We start from the raw sequence: 20,584 nt of genomic DNA on the forward strand, positions 1-20,584 counted from the left end.
CGTTGTATTGCCGTCACTATCCAGTAGTGATGGAGTTCTTAAAATTTCGGCCACAATGCCCTCACCAAAACTTAGACCTAAGTTGTCCCCCATAGTTAAAGTCGTCATGTCTCAAAAGGAGGAGGGGGGGGTGTAGGAAAAAGGATAAGAAAGATAGTAAAAATAAGGTCCCTCGGCTGAGCCGCCGTGCAAGGTATCAATTAAAAAAATCGAGGGGGGGGACCGGGAGCCTATTATTGGTCCAGTGCCCGTGCTCCACAAGGGTAATATGTAAACCAAATAGGGGGCACTGTTCCAGGGTTTGTGTATGCAATTAGTCAACACGTAGTCCTCACACTTAGGGGGACAAAAGAGAGGAACAGGGAAAGGAAGAAAGAGGGATGTCAGGTCATGGGGTGGGGATAGACACAAATGGTCTCTTGTAGCCCTCACACATCCCAAGGGATGTCATGCTTCATCATCGGGCAGTTGCTCCTCGTCGGGCCGGCGGTGCAATGCCCTACGGGTCCCCCGAAGAGTCTCTTTGACGGAGATCTTTTAGAGAGCTGCCGATGGGTGCATGTGGGTGTGTGGGTAACAGGTTGGGTGTGAGGGACAGTGCGTGCGTGCAGTGCGAATTAAAAATGCCTAAGGGTTGCCAAAAAAGTTTTTAATGAAGAGGTACCCTTGGCAGAGTAAAACAACCCGTAGGTTAGAGGTTACCAACATGGGCGCAATGTGCCCAGGTAACTATGTTAAGGTCGACAGGTTTCATACCTGAAACGGTCTAAACGATCCTTGGTGTTTCTTCAGGACCAAGAGTGTGGGTGGAGCGTGGTGAGTGCACGAACGTGTGTGTTATAGGTGGGGTAGCAATGGCCCACTCGAAGTCTAATAAGGGGGGAAGGGGAGAAGCCTAAAGCTACTTGTCAGTGGCTATCATAGATTCTAATTAGATCAATGCCCCCTTGGATAATGACCTGTGTAAACAAAAAAAGACATACAACACATAGGGGTCAGGATACTAAGTTCTCTGTCCTCTGGTATGTTCGCCCTGCCAACAAAGGTGCAGGGGAGGCATTCGAAAGCAGTGGTGTGAGACGATGAGCATAAGTGATCTAAAAGAGTGATCTAGAAAAAGTAGTTTTGATCACCCAAGGGGGGTTGTGTCATCAACCGTTTCGGGGCGCAATGGAGGGGGGAGGCAGTTCAAACCCCAATCCACCAGGCAAAGGGGTAGTGCCCGGGCTCAAGGAGTGAGAGACCTCCTCACAACATGTGGATCGCCCCGAACCAGATCGCGGCAGCAAGTAGAAAGCCCTTTAGGTGAAGCACGGGTAGAGACACGCACCACTGGTATACAACGCCTCGTGGCCACACTTGGTTTGATCCCAATTTCGTAGTGTGGTGTCAGAGGCAAGGTGCACACCAGGTCAGGTCTCTAAACTTATTTCTATGACCAGGAGCAAACTAGCTGAGCACAGAGCTAATAAGGTAGTGATCGGCTTACCTAGATACAAAGATAATGTTTCTTCATGAGCTAATGGCGTGGGATGCCCGCACCTTCTTGGGCTGTGGTAATCAGAAAAAACGCCATGGGCAGGAGGAAAAAGGAGATAGCAGAAGACGTGCAATAAGTCGTCTTATTATACACGTGGCATTATCGTGCAAGCGTAAGCTGCAAAGTCACTCAAGGCAGTACATTTGTAGGTTACTCACGGTTTTACTCGGGTGTCGGCGCAAATAGCCTACCCCGTCCGGACGCCTGCTCGTAGGTAGAGGGCTGGGGGCCTGTGCCGTTTCTTTTAGCTCCGCTGCGGTGACTGGGGAGCCGCCCACTTCCGGGTCGATCACGTGGTGTCCACGTAGAGGAAGATATGGACAGCGCATGTGCATGTCATGTGCCACTAAGGTGCGGAGGTGCGCGTGCGCCTCAGGGAAATCTGTGTAGTTCGAACAAACACTTGTTATTCATGAAGTAATGATTGTAATTTATTAAAACCATTTATTATTTTTTAGAAAGTTTAAAAAAAGGAACATTTTTTCTAAGTTAAAACCATTTATATCCACAAGGTCATCATGAAAATTCAGTTACAATGTTAAAAACAATTAATCACATTCACAATACTTCCGAAAATCATAACACGAGAGTTAAAACAGACAGTAATCTTGGTCTTACATCACCATAATCCACAGTTTAACTAGGATGTGTTTATGTTTCCCTGTGAATTGATCCGGAAATAGATGTAGAATAGAATGGATTTTGCTCTAAATAATCTAACATTTGTAAAGCGCGAACAATCATCTGTAAGGGCCTCTAGGCACTGGGGGCCGTCGGGAAGATTAAGCAAGCTATTGCCCAGAGTCACATGGTGCTGGGCTAATCTGCCGCCGGTGCCGGGTATCGAACCGTGATCCCCAGATTCCGGAGTCAGTAGCCCTGGCCGCGGCGCCACACCTCTTCCCTATAGGTATTAATTGTTCGAACCCCAGTACCAATGATGAATAGAGAACTAGTCGTCTGTATAAAACAAACGTTAGCAATACATACGACTACTATATTGATCCATCATTATATGGGGGTGTTGAATCATGAAGTATGAACAAAGTGACATTCCCCTGGTAGACGAGTTAAAAACAGGAGTATAATTAGGGTTTATGACAACAGAATTAGCTTGAGAATCAAATTAGATTCTGTGGCATCTGTTCAGAACCACTATACTAATTAAGCGTATTTTATTACTGATCAAGGCTTTTGTTGTATTTTAGAGCAAGATACAATATGATCTAATTTAAAAAGGAACTGACGGAATCCGCATTGAGGAACAGACTTCATAAAGGAAAAATATTCCCCGACATCGCCTAATAACAGTAAGCGAATATTTGGAATACTAGCGGGGATACTTCATTATTGTTTCTAACGAGGAATGTATCTTCATTAGGTATAAGGGAGAGTCTATGACAAGTTAGGAAAATATGTGATTATAAAGAGCCTAACTTGGTATTAGTTTTTTCATCAATACAGCCCAGATTATATAGGATGCGAGCGATGGGATCCTAAAAGTTGGGACTGGTCTATCGCACAACAGCAGGCTCATTTAGGAGATTCATATGAGTAAGTTATTAATACCTCACATGGGACAGAATAAATATAGAGGGAGAAAAAATAGAGCGATCCCGATAATACTAACAAAAAACAGAAAGCACAATGACGTTTTTTATGTGTGTTCCCAGATTAAGAAAATTCCAAGCCTCATATATGGATGGGAGACCCCAGTGATTAAAATTAGTTACATAACAGAGTGACACACCTTTCATCTGCCTATAAGTAAGACGCAATATACCCTCTATACAAATGATAGAGGGCAGCTGAATATGAATAGTAAATTAATTGATTGGAGTGTAACAAGTGGATGTGGGGCCTTGTGGGAGTATATGAACTCATAGTAAATGGAATGGTTAAATGTTATGGGTAACAAATGGAGGAGTGAGTAAGGGAGTTTGTATGATGTTCTAGTATGGTGAAAAGGCACTGATGTGACTTGGTGGTTTGCAGGTCTGGCACTAAAATATCTTTCATTTTTAGAAAAATTGTGGTCTTTTTGATTATAGTTTTGTGATGCTTCTCTGACTAAATTCAGACACTTATGACTAATGAAATGTACTGATGTTTACAGATTTTGTATGAACGATGATGTGTAATGTTATTATTCATTCATATATATATGTGTGTTTACATTATAGACTTTTAATGGACGGGAGTACATAATATTACGGTCTTGATATAGAAGGTGGAATGAGATAAAGCCTTCGAAACGCGTCAACGCCTTTTTCTGTTGCCACAAATCCATCTATATGAACATCGTCCTAGATATTGATGATCTACAAGGCATCAGGGTGTATGTGTATAAGTTGAACTGTGGATTATGGCGATTTAAGACAAAGATTACTGTCTGTTTTAACTCTCGTGTTATGATTTTCAGAAGTATTGTGAATGCGATTAATTGTTTTTAACATTGTAACTGAATTTTCATGATGACCTTATGGATAAAAATGGTTTTAACTTAGAAAAAAAAATCTCCTTTTTTAAAACTTTCTAAAAAATAATAAATGGTTTTAATACATTACAATCATTACTTCATGAATAACAAGTGTTTGTGCCAATACATTGTAGCCACCAGTTGAGCGGTGACCTTTATGAGTGGTTAGTGTGTGTATGAAGTCGGGTTTGGTTGTATGAGACAAAGTGTGAACTAAAAAATAGTCCCAGAGGACGTAATGTTTAACTGCATGCACCAACTTACACAGGCTGCAATAGCAGACCTGTAGTTCCAGTTTGTGTGTTCTCTCATGAGTGGCATAATGCATGCTTCAGCCCATGGGAGACCTCTGGGGTACCCAAGCCCTGGGTACAAGTGCACCATATACTAGGGACTGATAAGGGTATACCAGTATCCCTAGTATATGGGATGGTACCTAGTTACTAACTTAACAGTTTAGGGAAAAAGCAGATAGACCAGGGTCTTGATTAGCAGAATCAGAGTCAGTCTAGTCATAAACCAGCATAACACCAGGCAAAAAGTGGGCGTAACCATGCAGAAGGATCCAACCTTCCTACACCTGTGTATTTCTGAAATGTGTACATGATATTGAGTTTAGGAACAGTTGTTATTTGTTCACCTCTGAATTTCGATATACCCATATGGACTTGTGTCATGTTTGCAAAATGCATTTTTTTTTGCACACTTGCTCATGTATGGAAACCACAAATACAGAGAACTTCATTAGGTTAAACAACTGTACTACTAATCTGTATTCCCACAAGTCTCCGAATAAAAATGGTACTCTGCTTTTGTGGCTGGGCACAGCATTTGTGACACAGCACACTCCAAAATGCAACCGGGGGACATCAAATTTCACCCTGCAAAATCAAAAAACTTTTTACAATGTGGATAGATGTAGAATTTGGGCCCTAGCTCAGTCGCGCCCTGAGAGACCTACCAAACACATACATTTCTGTAATCTACACTCCAAGGGAAGTCCATCTTTTGTTTTGGGGCTTTTTGTGTCACAGGCGCTTGGCCAAGCCACCGCTGTGGGGTAGCATTTTTATTGGGAAAAGTGTGGGAACACTGGTTAGAAGGAATTTTGTGGATCCCCACAGATTCCAGAACTTTAAGTCATAGAAATGTGATGAAAATTATTATAAGTGTGAGGTTTACAAGGTATTGTGGGTAAGAACATGTCAGTTTGATCCATGCAAAGCCAAAACACTACCCTGGACTCCGCTGGGTGTCGAGTTTTCAGTAATTTCTGGATCCACTAGGTTTCCCTAGGTGTTAGCCAAACATGGGCCCCAATAGTGCATGCCAGCATGTCAAGTAAGAGGAAATTTGGACTTGCCTCTGCTCTCCTAATCCATATGCAAAACTGCACCCAGAAGTATCCTCTTGCTTGCCATTGAGATGGGGATGCTCTGCACCCCAGGTGGACAAAAATACTGTTAGGGGGAGGATAGGTCCAACGCCAGGTCAGCCTGTCAAAAATCCACTTTTTTTTCCTAAAACAAAAACAAATATCCCTTGTGTCCAGTTGCTTTTTGTCCCACCCAAGCGCAAAATTGTGGTAAACCCCACAGTCAACCTCTGGGGATAGAACGACTGATGGGCCATTCTGGGGTGGGAGGTTGGCCCAAAGTCATGGTGGGACACTCCAACCCACCAAGGGGGCAGATTGGAAACATGTTCTGAATCCAGGCAAACCTCCTATTTGTGCAATTTTGAAATCCCAGGTGTCTAGAGGGTTTCCTGTTTCCCGAGTCCAAGTCTGGGCCAAAGCCCCACCTAGCACTGGGGAGAGGTGGCAGAAAAACTGTCTATTGTGGTGAGGGTATGGCCCAGTGTCAAGGTGGGAAGCCCCTATCCTTTTATTTTTATTTCCATTTCCATGGTGTCTAGTGGGTTTTCTACTCCCCTGAAGGGGTTGGGGGCGGATTGTCTGGTGAAAGAAGGTGTAAACTCATTAATTAATTTATTTAAACGTTTCAATTTTTCTTTTTCTTACATTGAGCCAAAAAGATATGCAGGTGCTTGTGGTGGATTAATTGGAAATGTTGTTGCTTTAACTTTATGCTGCGCAATTTATTTAACTAGATCATACAACATTATTAGAGATAATCTAATGGGGCACCGTTATTTCTAGCAACTATTGGCACATAATTCCAATTGCCCTACTTTTTCTGTACTCTAGAGTCCCATTGCCCACACAGCACAATCACCCCTAATTCATCACCAGTAAAACTAATATTATTTCTAGGTTAGAGAGCAAATGAGTGGTAGGTAAGGTTGAAATTTTGGGCTAGGTTTAGGTTAGACTACGGACAATCTGGGTGGCTAATGGAAGGTAAAAGATAGACCAGTGTAAGTGGCGGAATAGGAGGAAAGAAGCTTAGAGAGGAGCCCAGGGAGAGTTTGTGGCACTGGTCAAGAAACCGGTTTGGACGGGATGGGAAGTGGCAGGTGTGAATGGGCAACACACACATCTCGTTCTTCCCTTCATTTAAATGGCCGTGAGGTAAAGACAGAAGCATAATAAAGTGGATAGCTTAAAAAGGATGGGGGACCAGGCTTCGGCAGAAGCATGGTGTGATAGAAATGTCTTAACAAAACAAATGCAGCAGTTGTCATTGAGAACGTACCATGAATAACTGCTCATCCCAGCAGCCACTTGCTACTTTAGACAGATTCTAGAAAATAAGTAATACCACTACCAACCACAGTATTTGCACAAACAAAAAACATAAGTAACAAATCTGAATTTATTGTAAGCCAAATAATAAATTTGAAAGATGATAGTCTACATTTTAGAATCAAATAGTTCAAAAGCGAATGCTTAAATAGTTTTGATGATGGAGAAAGGCAGGGGAATGATCATGAAAATAATGATTAAAGGACGAAGGGGAGAAAAGAGATGAGAAATATATGAGGGTAAGGGAGAGGTTAATGCTACTGTAAGTGGGAAAGGAGGGGAGATAGAAGCAACAAAGAAGACAGGAAGAAGGCAGCATACGAAACAGAAGGGAATATAAAATGTAAGGCGGGAAGTTAACAAAAAATGCAAAATTAATTTGACATGCCATGCTTCATAATAATGCAGGTAATATTGTTAATAAAATCTAAGAAGAATAACTAAATAACAATGCTCAACTTACCAGCACCAGAGGGAACTCCTTCTGGGCTAGTAGCAGCAAAACGTTGCTTCTATCTTGGCATCCTCTTTTTTGATGTTCCTGAGAGGAGGAAAGGAAAAGAAGACACTGATTAGTAATGGTGCTATATACAATTATATTGAAGCACATGTAATAACTTGTAGGCAAACAATGTACTGCGTCAGTAAACCATCCCCAAATTTACCCCATTAATCTCCATCTTAAAAAACAGTTACCTGTTGTATGAATTAGTTATATTTACAAATGATATTGCTCCTCCGCTACCTTACTGAGTTATTGTTGTTATCACAGTAAAGCAATACACAATTGAAGTTAACAATATTGCGCTGCACCTCATGGAGGAAAAAACTGCAGTGACTGAAGAGACCTGGAGGAGTCCCACCACCATTAGGTGACCTCCACTCAATGTAAACTTGTGGATCAGACCTTTAAAATCTCAATATCCGGTACAATGGCTTGCCTTCTTCTCCAGACTGATTGACACCCTTCCTGACATGCCACACTAGTCTCAGTCTGGACTACGCACACCCCACTCTCCACCTAGAAAGCCTACATAAACCATAACATATCATATATTGGTGTGATTACACTAATTTGTGTGCATAAAGATGTATCTGTATAAAATTATTTAAACATTAAGTGAGTTGGGGTTTCCCCCCCCCCCCCCCCCCCCCCCCGACAGGGCTAAACTTTATTCAATGTCTTATTAATTTAGAATATATGCAAATGATTGGATTCTATTTTTTTAATATACACACGAGGGGAGCAGGCAGAGCCGGACTGGCCATAGCGGGCACCAGGCGTTTCCCCGGTAGGCCGCTAGGTTGGGGGCCGGTTTTGGGCCCCTGAGGGGCCATTTTTGTTACCGGGGGTCGGCAATATCAGCCCCCTGTAACAAAATCGGCCGAAACCGGCCCTTGCAAACTGCTCTGCTGCACTCCCCCTCACCCCAGGAGGGGCCAGGTAAGCAGTTTGCCTGGGCCGGTTTCTGTTCCCAGTCCGGCCCTGGAAACAGGGAGCCAATAAAAGTCTAGTACCCACACCCCTAAAACATAATTAAATCCAGAAGGTACTGTTCCTGTAGAGGGAAACAGAGGAAAACTAGGTTGGAAGTGAATAATCCAAGGGAATCCTTACGATTATTATTTGGTGCCTTCTCACATCCAAATGGATGTCATGTTTCATCATAGGGCATGCTCCTTGTCAGGACGGCTCTGCAATGCCCTATGGGCCCTGCAAGAGGGCTCTTTGTCGGAGATCTGTGGGAGGAAACAGTATATGTAGGGTGCAGTGAGTGCGAATAAAATGCAAAACAAATTAAAACTGTGTATGGGATACCTAATTAGTGTTAATATGATGATTTCCTTGGCAGAGATTTTAAAAAAATCTATGAAAAGAGGGTTATAATGTGGGCTCAGTGAAGGTTGACAAGTTTCATGACTAGTGGTCCAGCTGGATCCCTGGGGTTTCTTCAGTACCAGAAAGATCCCTACCATACACCTAGAGAGGTGCGTAGTAACAGGTACTCACCTGATAGGTAAGTGTCCCAGTATAGGATTGTCCAACCCTTTTGAATCAATCTGTAAAGCCCCTTAGGTCAAAAGCAGAGGGTTGTGGTCTGCTGCTAAGAGAGTGGTCCTGCGCGGAGAGTGCCAGAGACCTACTCCACTTTTGCTCACCTGGAACAGGGCTTTAGAGATTGGTGCAGGGCCAGGCACTGTGGCCAGCAGCTGCTGAGCACAGGTAGAGAGTGTGCAACAGGGGAGTAGCCTGAATATATAAAAAACAAAGGTAAAAGTGACGTTATTGTTAGGTGTGGTAATAATGACCTGCTTGCTGGTACACATAAGAGCCTCCTTGAATTCCACAAGAATCTGAAGACCTGGCTTTTCGAGTAACTCCAATAAGCCCTAGGTGTGCCTAGAAACATACTTGCTTAGCACCAGTATACCCTCACTGGGGATAGTGCGCTCCACAAATCTGCATAACGTAACTATAAGCTCTTAGTTTTATGTTGAACAAAAAAACTGAAATTCCCTTAAAGACCAAAGGTTTGAGTGGCATTATAGTGAGGTGGTGAAATTAGACACAAAACAACATTAAAAAAAAAACTGAAAGTCATCAGTTAAAGTTTACTGAGATAACTATAACATTCTTCCCAGGCATGCACTGCTTATGAACTCAGATATTAAATCCCTCATGACATGTTAGATGACATCATGGATGTCATCACGGAGGACTTCATCCAGTCATTGTGACAACATCCTATAAGGGTTTGTGGACTTGACGTAGTTCAACACACTACACCTGTAGCCAATTTTCTATTCATCTTGTATTACCCTCTTAAAGACTTCACATGACCCACAAATTTAATTCAAGAGGTTGGCAGGTATGCATTTGCCACTGAAAAGGCAGCTTGTGCCAGGCCCCATGGACAAACCTCCATAGTTTGTTCACATAAACTACGCACATTGCTGAGGTGGGTACACTGACTTACAACATTAAAAGTCCAACGTATAGCATCATGTCTTAATGAGATATTCCACATTAGTCAACAATCTGCAATGGCTCAATATCTTCAGCAAAGCTTTGAAAATATCCTCAACTTATAAATGCCCTTAATTCATAAAATTTGTCTACAGCACTGTACTACAACTATTTACCATGGGACATGCCAGATAGCCACTGGTAGATAATCTATTGTCATCCTAAGCTTTGTCTTTTCTCACAGATGTTTTTAGAACAGGCATCGGCTTAAAGCCACAACCTACTTTTAAATATACCTCTGCAACCCACATCAGGTGTGATCAGACCTTATTACCATAAAGTAATAGTAGCACCCCAAGCTTTAGAGATTTGTAAACAATGCACCTTATAGCTTTCAACATTCACAATCACACTTGCCTCTGGGGCTTACACTATTTCCGTGGTATGGACCCAAACATGTACGCTCAATAACTCTGTGCTGTGTATGACTATGATGTTGTAGTGATGTCATCAATATTTCCATTTGAGAAGTCAACAATGTCATCAATGTTATTTAACATGCCATGGGTGGTGTAATATGCGAGTAATGCATGGAAAGTTATACTTATCGCAATAAACATTTAACACAAAATCCCCATGCATTTGGCATAGACTTCTTTAGGCAAGGCTACAGAAAAAAAGTCTGAATGACATTACACTAAATTTGTTAGAAAGCTAAATCTTGGTCCAGAAAGATTTCTTTATGTGATTTGGTGTAAACCCATTAAGTAGTTTTAAAGGAATTAAGGTTCATAAATATTTGTATATCTGGACCTTTGGGTTCAAAGGACTCTCATGAGAGTCCCTCAAGCCCAATTTGAAAAAATAGAACCTCCTGATTGGCCCAAGGAGCTTTTCTCCTTTGAGCAAATTCGCGTCCACAAGAGTCAGACTCCTGTGGGAGTAAGCTCTGATTGACTGCCAGCAACATGAGAAAAATGCTGCTGGCAGCCATTACAAGACTAGGGGACTTAGTCCCCCATCCTCTAGTTTAAAAAAAAAAAAGAAATTCATATAAGGGAACACAGTAAGAATACCCCGTCCCCTAGGCCCAATAGGGAGACTCACAGGGACCCAGTGGCGTAACTGCCGGGGAGTCGGGGGTTGGGTTACGCCCCTGCAGGGACCCCCTTTTAGGCAAATAAAAACCCCCCTATTTTTAAATTAATATGGGGAGGGGTGTGTGAGTAGGGCCCCCCTCCCTGAGCTTTTTTTGGGACCTAGGAACCCATTCCCCGGGCCGGATAGGTCAATTAAGGAGAGGGGGTGCATGGCCCCCCTCCTTGATCCTTTGTAGGTCCCAGGGACCCCATTCCCCGAGGCCGATTTCTAAAAAAAAAACAAGAAAAAAAAAAAAAAGGGGGGGGAGGGGGGGGGGGGATGCAGCCTTCCTGTCCGAGCCTTAAAAGTTCTCAGGGACCCCATCCTACAAGACCACAAATAACTTAAAAGGAGGGGGGCTGTGCGGTTCCTCCTCCCTGAGCCTTCAAAGGGACTCCATCCCAGGGGGCCGGCTTATTTATTTTTTCCCAGGGAGCCCACTCCCAGGACACAGTAGTTTCCCTGCCCGCACTAGCGCGGTCTGGAAAACATGTTTGCTCCCGCCTGGTGGGAGCATTTTTAAATCTACCACCAGATGGGAGCAAACACAGCTTCCCTGCATGCAGTAGTGCAGGCAGGTAAGTCAAGTCTGCTCCCACCCGGTGGGAGATCTGCTCCCACCCGGCGGGAGATTTAAACCTGCTCTCGTCATCCAGGAGCAGACTTCGGTTCTGTTTCCCTGTCTACAATACTGCAGGCAGGGAAACAGAACAAGTATGGCTGCAGCCCGGAGAGAGCAAGCATAAATAGCTGCTCCCTCGGGCGTAAACAATTCCGGTTCCCACACCATGCGGGGAGCCAGCGGGGGCCACGGGAGCCCTGGGGCTCCCTCCATGGGCCATCATGTGTTGCTGGGTAGGTAGGGCCTAATACTGCCTGGGGAGGGGAGTCCCCTTGCCTCTTTTTTTTTTTAATACATTCTGTCCCATAGAATGGGGTGCACAGAGCTGGAGAAGGCTTGGGAAGGAGGGCTGCACGCCTCTTCCCCTCAATAATGTAGTTTGGTCCCAGGTGATGGGGTCCCTGGGACCTAATAAGGATGGAGGGACACATTTCCTCCCTCCCCTTGTTTATTGGTTTTGAAACCGCGCCTAATAAGGGACAGGGTCCCCGGGCCTAATAAGGCTTGGGGGGGAAGGCTGTGTGGGTCCCTTTGCCTTTATTTTTGAATGCATTTAGCCCTGGAAGATGGGGTCCCCAGGGCCGGAAAAGGATTGCTGCAGGGGGCTGCATGCACCCCTTTCCATAATTATGTAGCTTGACCCCAGGGGCTGGGATCCCTGGGGCCTAATAAGGCTCAGGGAGGGGAATGCCTTGTCCTCCCTCTCCATTTTTATTGCGGTCCCCTTGACTTTTTTTTTTTTTAATGTATATGGTCCCAGGGTATGAGGGCCCCAGGACCCAAGAAGGCTTGGTGAGGGGGGCTGAACACTCCTTTCCTTAATTAATGGGTTTGGCATGCCATAGGTGGATGAGAAACCTGGGGCCAAAAAAAACTCAGGCAGGGGGCTAAGTGGCCTCCCTCCTTTTTTTTTTTTTTTTAATTGGTTTTGGCCATGGGGGATGGGGTCCCTGGGGCCTAAAAGGACTTTTGGAGGGTGGCCATGTAGGCCCACTCCTCTTTTTAATGAAATTCGGCCCCTGGTGATGGGGTCCCTGGGGCCTAATCAGGCTCAAGGAGGGGACAGGGCGGCTTCCTTCCCCATTTTTTATGGAATCTGGCCACGGGGTTGGGTTCCCGGGGCTTAATAAGGCTAGTTGATGGGGGTCGCTTGGCCCCACTTCACCTTTTTTTATGGAATTTGGCCCATGGGATAGGGTTCCATGACCTAATAAGTCTCTGGGAGGGGGCTCAAGCCCCCTCCCCTCACAATTCAACTCCGGGGATGGGGTCCCAGGGCCTAATAAGGATCAGAGAAGGGATCCACATGGCCCCTCTTTAAAATAAAAAAAAAATACCCCTGGGAACGGGGTCCCTGAGGCCTGAAGGCCAGCGCTAAATGACAAAGGGCGAGCATAGCATAGGGTTGGCAGCCTGCAGGGTTGGCTGCCTGAGAGGGGGTTTGCCACAGGGCCTGGCCTGTGACCAACCCCCTGCAGCGTGCAGAGTAGGGTTGACTGCCCGTATGGGGGGGGGGGGGGTTGGGCACAGGGTCTGGATGCAGAAAAGGCCCTTTGGGCAACCCACCACTGGGCACGGCCAAAGGCCATGTGCAGCGCGGGGTTGGCTGCCTTATGACCACGGGAATATCATAAATGATGTCTTGGAACATTTAATGAGTAATGTAATATGTGAAGTCATAAGCAGTGCATGGTGGAGGCATACGTTATATTTAACTCTGCTAACTATGACTGGTGATTTTTTTTTTATTTTTTATTCAAAACGTTATGCAGGTACTGACATATTCTTCAAACTATAACGACACTTTAACCTTTGTTTTTTTCCAGTGAGTATATATACATACATATAATAAAGCAGGATGAAACTCGAGCGCAAATGCTTTAAGCAGGGGCGGCTCCTCCACTAGGGCAGTGGAGCGTCGCCCCACTACTTTGTCGCAGTGCGAGAAGCAGGACCATAGATTGTTAATAACTTTCAGTTATTACCATTTTATGATTGGTTGCGGGAGGGCTTCGGGCTGCTCTCCGAGCAGGCAGGGGAGAAGTGGTGTGCCTGCTCACTCTTGAGTGCGCAAAGGCTGCTTTGTCGGCCCCCTGGGTGCGCCCAAAACACTCCTGCACACTCTGCCCTTCTCCATGTAGGCTGCATTGCAGCCTGCATGGAGAAGATGGCCTCCCCATAAGCTGCTGGCTGGACGGCGTCCCATCCAATCAGAGCGCTGTTTGTAGCGTTGTGATTGGCTTAGGGGAGAGAGCCTGGCTGCCTGCTTTCTGTGAGCAGGAACGATGCGGGACCCAGCCAGTGGAATGGTAAGTTTAATTTTTTTTATTAACTTAACCCCCAACAACCTCTCCCTCCCCCCCATAGGGCCCCCTGGCTGTGACTGGCTTTAAGTACACTGAATAACCTTTTCATAAATTTTCGTATTTTGGGGCAGATTTACAAGCCTCTTGCAACAACTTCACGCCACCTTTGCGTCACTTCTGTGACGCAGCGGCGTCGTAAACAATGGGCACATTGTGACATATTTACAACATGACGCATCTAGGGAGATGCGTCACATTGTAAAGCCCTGCACTACATTATACCTGCATCAGGTATAATGTATGCGGGGTGGGCGTTACGACGTGAGAAAGCCTCGTAAAAGTGACGCTGAGTCACTTTTAAGACGCCACTGCGTCAAAACCTTATGCCTGCTTGAAGCAGGCGTAAGGAGTGACGCAGCATGTAGGGAATAGGCATCCCTAACGATTGCTGGAATTGCGTTGTGCTTGCGACACGACTCCAGCAATGCACCAAAAGATCTGTCTCTCCTTGCGCCACAGTGCGCTGCATTGTAAATTCGATGCATCTATGGTGACGCAAGATTTTTTTTACGGGAGGCAAATGAACGGACACATCTCTGCTAATATGCAGAGATGCGCCAGTTCTTGTACATCTGCCCCTTTGTGCGTAACTTATTATCAGTATTTCTACCTAGTGTCAATAACTGACTCGACAACCAAATTAAATATTCCTTTGAAACCAAAATCAGGGTTGCAACGCAGGCAAGCTCCTGCGGCTCAGGGATCCCTTACCCATTAGGGCGCCCCCATTTAGCAGAAGCCCAATGAGTATCTGTGATTCATGGGTGACTCAGGCGGCCCTTTTCCCATTCTGCAGGGGAGCCCCTTCACTTTATGCCACTGACCAATATAGAACTCCCAAAAAATGCCTGCTCAATCCTGGTCGCAGTTGGAATCCAAGATGAACTGAAGTAGAAAATAGTTAAACCTCCCAAAAAGTTTAAACAATGTTACAATAATTACCCCACAAGAAGGGTAATAGTAACTACACTTCAGATGTGGAAGAAACAAACCGTGTATGAAAAATAAATAATTACAAAGCTTATTGAAAGGTTTACATTTCAGGAAACACTCACTCATATCAAATTCGAACATTTTGCAGTCAAAAACGCTGCAAAACGAAAACTCCAATGTTGTCGCTGTATAATTCGAACGCCCAAGAGAAACCCGCCAGGATGAGGGCGCTGACGGCGCGCAGTGAGAGCGTAAACTGCGTAACTCCCAAAAGCGAGTTTATAATCAGGGAAGCAGCTGCGTACCAACGTCAAACCACAGGAAGAAAGACTAAGCCAAGATTGTTACACCTGGTTTATTGAAGTGCTTTCTGGGAAATTGAGGCAAAAAGGCGCAAAGTTATTCCTAGACCGAGGCGGGAACGCCAAATTAATCCTTCAGTATAGAAATATTTTTGGAGTGTTCCTGAAGAAAATTGACTGTGTAGCCGTGGTAAATTGCACCCCAAAAAACCACCCTTTTCTCTAAGTGTGTTTAGGTTCCTTTCATATAAGTTGGCTATGCTGACAATGTTAAAAAATGGAAACTGCAACTTTACCATGCCCCTCCAAGTTACCCATGTCCCTGCATCGTGTAGTCGGGTTTAGTCCGTTATAAAACAGATCTACAAGGCCCAGAATTCAAAAGGAAAAAAAAAGCGGATTGAAGCAGCATGTCACGCAGGGACCTGGGAAGCTCGGCACCTATGCATTATTGGAGCTCATACATAAAGCATGCTGTAAAAATACAGAAAATAACTGTTATATGTTCTACTGGGTACTGGTTTAACTTTTCATTGATATAAACATATAGAATAGAATATCTTTAATTTGCATGATTCATTAAAACCGTTGCAATAATTTACCTAAAAGGTAAAATAATAAGCAGAGAAGTCAAATTGTGCAAAAATATACATTAACATAGCTTCATTTGAGTAGTAAATAAAATTGAGTTAAAATATGTAAACTAAGCGTCACTGGGGTATTTTTGTTCAGAGTGATGCTGCAGAGGCCACAATGGGCGTATGTTGTGTGCAAAAATGGTCTTTCTTGGGTTTCAAGAGCCATCTTATACAATTTAAAAGCATTGGTAGCCGCAACATTTAATTAATAACTCGGACGGCTCATCTGCTACAGTTTTGATGAGGGGCTCCTCCACCCTAGGTCGTCTTTAAGTTTATGTGGTCATACCATTGTGTTTTCATTTATTGGTTGTATATCTTTTATCTTTGTGTCCGCTATTGTCAAAAGTTTTACCTGACGGCAACTCAGCTGGACATTCCCTCATTGATTGTCTGCAGGACCGTATGTTTTTTGTTTTTGAACAAGGGTCTAAGTAATTCTCGGGGCTCCCTTAGTAGTTACGTGCAAATAGGAGGTGGATCTAAATCTATTGTTTGTTATTATACTGGCAGAACACTTTGACCTCCTGAGGCGGAAGCCGGGAGAGTCTAGCTAGCGTTTTTAAAATTGTATTACTGTGTAAACTGAAGTGATTTTAGACTTTATTTTACTACTTCGAGTGTGTATTTAAGGTGATTGACAACTTTCCTACCTCGATCCCCCTATGCCACGGGATACTTTCTCGAGTGGACGCCCTGCCCTGGGACACACAGGCCACGCCCACCACCTGACAGGCCACGCCCCTTTTTAGACGAACGAACGCTCAAATAGCGCGCCACTCCTAGCGCGAGGCAGAACACTTTGACCTCCTGAGGCGGAAGCCGGGAGAGTCTAGCTAGCGTTTTTAAAATTGTATTACTGTGTAAACTGAAGTGATTTTAGACTTTATTTTACTACTTCGAGTGTGTATTTAAGGTGATTGACAACTTTCCTACCTCGATCCCCCTATGCCACGGGATACTTTCTCGAGTGGACGCCCTGCCCTGGGACACGCAGGCCACGCCCACCACCTGACAGGCCACACCCCTACCTCCGCCACTATTTATCATGTGTTTCCACCGGAAGCGCAGCGGACGGGCGCAGCGGGGGCGCCGTTTGCGCGCCAAAGGCGCGCCTAAGGCAAGCCCGTCTGCGCCCGTCTGCGACCAGACCACGGCCGGGGCCAGACATGCTGCAGGCAAGGGAACTCAGGGTGAAAGGATAGTGTGGTCAGGTGAGGACCTAAAGGCTCTGGCGCCCCCCTTTAAATGCTGTCCGCACTCTACAGACCCTCTGGCCTTCGCCCCTCCTCAGATTTGTAACACTTGTGAGATAGTCTTTGGTAACGTATATTCTGTGAGGCCTCCTAATCCCAAATCTCCACTTCAGATAGGCATTAGAGCCGGACTACTGAATTGTAGATCCCTGGCCAAACATGCTGATGATGTCTGGCTGTTACTTGAAGAACAGGAATAGGATATCCTGTTTTTAACAGAAACATGGATGAAGGAAGACAACTTGACCTCCATTGCATTGGCAGTCCCTCTGGGATTTAAAATATGCCTCGCCAACCGTTCTGTGACAAAAAGAGGCGGTGGCGTAGCTATCATTTTTAAAGAGCACTTAAGACTAACCTCCTCAGCACCTACGACTATTCAAGGAATTGAAGGCCTCCACTTCTGCTTTCAGGCAAGTCCCCAGCTCTCATTAGCAGGACTGGTGATTTATCGCCCACCGGGCGGCGCAGATTCTAACTTATCTATCCTACTGGACATGATTGTTCAGAGCTCGCTCCTCCACCCCCATTTTATTGTGGTGGGTGACTTTAACATCCACATGGATAAATCCGACTGTGCCATGGCAGAGCTACTTAGAGCTACTTTAAGCACGGCCAGTCTTAGACTGATCAATGAGGGCCCTACACATAGGGGGGGCCATACTATTGATCTCATCTTCTCTAATATCAAAAATGTGCTGTCCGAGGATCCACTCCCTCTGACCTGGTCAGATCACTCACTTGTCCCTTTTACACTGAACTTGGCGCACAACATTTCTGCGTCCAGTAAATGTTACTTCCTAAAAAGACAATGGAAGAAGCTGATCCCCGAGACTATGGGCCCTGTCCTGGAAAGACTACCCCATCCCTGACAAACAACGCCAATATTGATGCTCAACTCCTCAACGAGTGGGTTGGAAAGATGGTTTCCTCCATTGCGCCAGCTTCCCGTGCACTATCGAAAAGAGACTCTCCCTCAGCACCCTGGTTTTCGCAGGAGCTAAGAATAGAGAAATCAGCTTGTAAAAAGCTGGAGAGACTCTGGAGAGCAAACTATGGTCTGGAGGAAAAGATTAGGTACAAAGAAGCTTCTAAAAATCTACGGAAAGCTATTAGGAAAAATAAAAAACGTTTTTATGCAGACTCGATTCTACAGGCAGAACAGTCTAGCAAACAGATTTTCAAAATAGTACAGTCTTTTTTTAAACCAAAGTGCATTGAGAGGGAGGTTGCTCCAACAGTTATGCTTTGTGAGCAAATTTCTGAGTTCTTTGATCAAAAAATTAAAAAGGTCTACGACTCTTTTGGACCAGAAATAAAAACAGTGAAACAGGACCTCGCGAATAAGAGCGAGCTAAGTGAGACTTTCACCCAGTTCCTCAATATCCCCGTGAGAGAGGTACGGCAAGAACTGCTCCGATGCAAATCTGGTTCACCCGACGACCCCTGCCCTGCAAAATTATGGAGCTCTATAGCCGACTTCATAGCTCCTACACTTCATCATATCTGGAACTCCTCCATTGCTTCGGGCATATTTCCGGATGCATGGAAACATGCTACCCTCCTGCCCTTAAAGAAAAAGCCTACGGGGACCCGGAAGATCTCACTAATCTCCGCCCGATATCCCTATTAGCCGCCCCGGGAAAAATGTTGGAAAAAGTCATACAGCGCCAGCTGAGTAAATTTGTAGAAGTAAACAAAATTCTCCATGAAACACAGTCTGGCTTCCGGCCCGGCTTTAGCACGGAAACAGCGCTTATTGAGGTAGCCGAGTCAGTTAGGTGGTCGATGGATGCTGGGAACTCAGCAATGCTGGTACTCCTGGATCTGTCGGCCGCCTTTGATACGGTGGACCACGCCAGACTACTCAGCCGGCTGGCCGAGATAGGGATTCAGGATAAGGCGCTGGATTGGGTACACTCTTACCTATCCCAGAGAACCCAGAAGGTGGCACTTGGAACGATCTCGTCGGCTCCCAAGCCCCTTGGCTGTGGAGTCCCGCAGGGGTCGGCCTTAAGCCCCCTTTTGTTCAATGTCTACCTTGCTCCTCTCTTAACGCTAATTGCCAACTGGGGTGTCAAGGCAATTTCATATGCCGATGACACACAGTTGGTATTTCCGTATTCCGAGATCACGCAAGAGTCCTTTTCTAACTTCAAAGGCTGTCTTCAAGATGTAGCCCACTGGATGAACGCTAATAAATTAAAACTTAATGCCAATAAGACTGAGGTTATCTTTTTTGGCAAGGGCTCCCCGCCCGCGTCAGATCTTTGGTGGCCGTCGGAGATGGGTCCTGCCCCATCACCCAGTCACACGGCAAAAAATCTTGGAGTGAGATGGGATGATTGCATGTCCTTTACCTCCCATATCCAACAAGTTGCCGGATGTTGTACGAGCAAACTGAGAAATCTTCGTAAAATCCTCAGACTCCTACCAGAAGGCTGCCGAAAAACGGTTATCCACGCTACTGTGACCTCAAGGCTGGATTATGCCAATGGACTCTACCTAGGCCTACCAAAATACCTGACACAAAAGCTTCAGGTAGTTCAAAATGCGGCTGCGAGACTGTTACTGCGAATTCCACTCAAGCAGTCAGTCTCTCCGCATCTTCGATCTCTGCACTGGTTGCCAGTTGCCAGCAGAATAAAGTTTAAAGCACTAACGCTGGCTTTTAGATCTTTGCATGGCTCCTGTCCAGTATACCTGAAAAACCGTCTTCCCAGATACTCCCAAACCCGCGCATTGCGGTCTAACTGCCGTGATCAACTGACAGTCCCACGCACGAAAAAGGCTCGACTCGGGGGCGGACTTTTTCGGCTAACGTCTCCGCTCTGTGGAATACCCTGCCACAAGAAATTCAATAGGCCCCTTCCGAATCCTGTTTTAAGACACTGCTAAAAACCTGGCTTTTTAACCAACCACGCTAGCTTTTAATTTTTAATTGCTAATTTTAACTACTTCCCATGTCTTCTGTGTTCTACTAGCGCCGGGACACCTCCTCGCGAGGTAGCTGTCGCGCTTTACAAAACCCAGTATTATTATTATTATTATTATGTCTCAATGATAATGAAAACCCCACATTAAGACTTACTCCACAGCAAGGGTATTAGCGATGTAAAGTTGAAAAAAATCATACCTGTATTGTGGACAATTAGGGTCTAATTTGTGGGGATTTGGCGTTGGGTAGCTCAGCAAGTCAACTTGCTGTGCTGCCGTATGTAAAAAGTGAAAATGGCAGGAATGCTCCATATTTATCCAATACGGTCAATTTCTGTAATTTTCCCCTGCGCTGGTGCCGTTTTGGCAACCTAGCGCCAACGCAGCACAAGGGTGCCTGTATTGTTGGAAGGAATGTGTAAGTGCAGGAAAGGGCGCCTTCCTGCACAGAAAGGAATAAACTAGAAGTAACGTTGCTTCTCCTTGTTACGACTTAACTTGAGAGGCGTACGGTTTTGGCACATCCCCAGGTTTACATGGTGTTGTAAATCTGGAGAACCATCAAAATCCATGAGTGTTGCATGGGAATACTGACCACAATGCCCATGTAACGCCTCCCTAGCACAGAGTAAGGCAATGCAGCAATTTGCACTGCCTTGCCTTACTCCATAGCTTTGAGGCCATTCAAAGTCATGC

General features: G+C 45.1%; 1 protein-coding gene across 1 annotated transcript in view; it reads left to right on the forward strand.

Annotated features, from left to right (window-relative positions):
* Window positions 1-20,584, forward strand: part of LOC146775739 (uncharacterized) — a 395,171-nt gene that overhangs the window by 179,676 nt on the left and 194,911 nt on the right. The gene's annotated exons all lie outside the window — the stretch shown is intronic.

This window comes from Triturus cristatus, chromosome 12, assembly GCF_964204655.1.
Source record: "Triturus cristatus chromosome 12, aTriCri1.1, whole genome shotgun sequence".
Classification (NCBI taxonomy): Eukaryota; Metazoa; Chordata; class Amphibia; order Caudata; family Salamandridae; genus Triturus; species Triturus cristatus.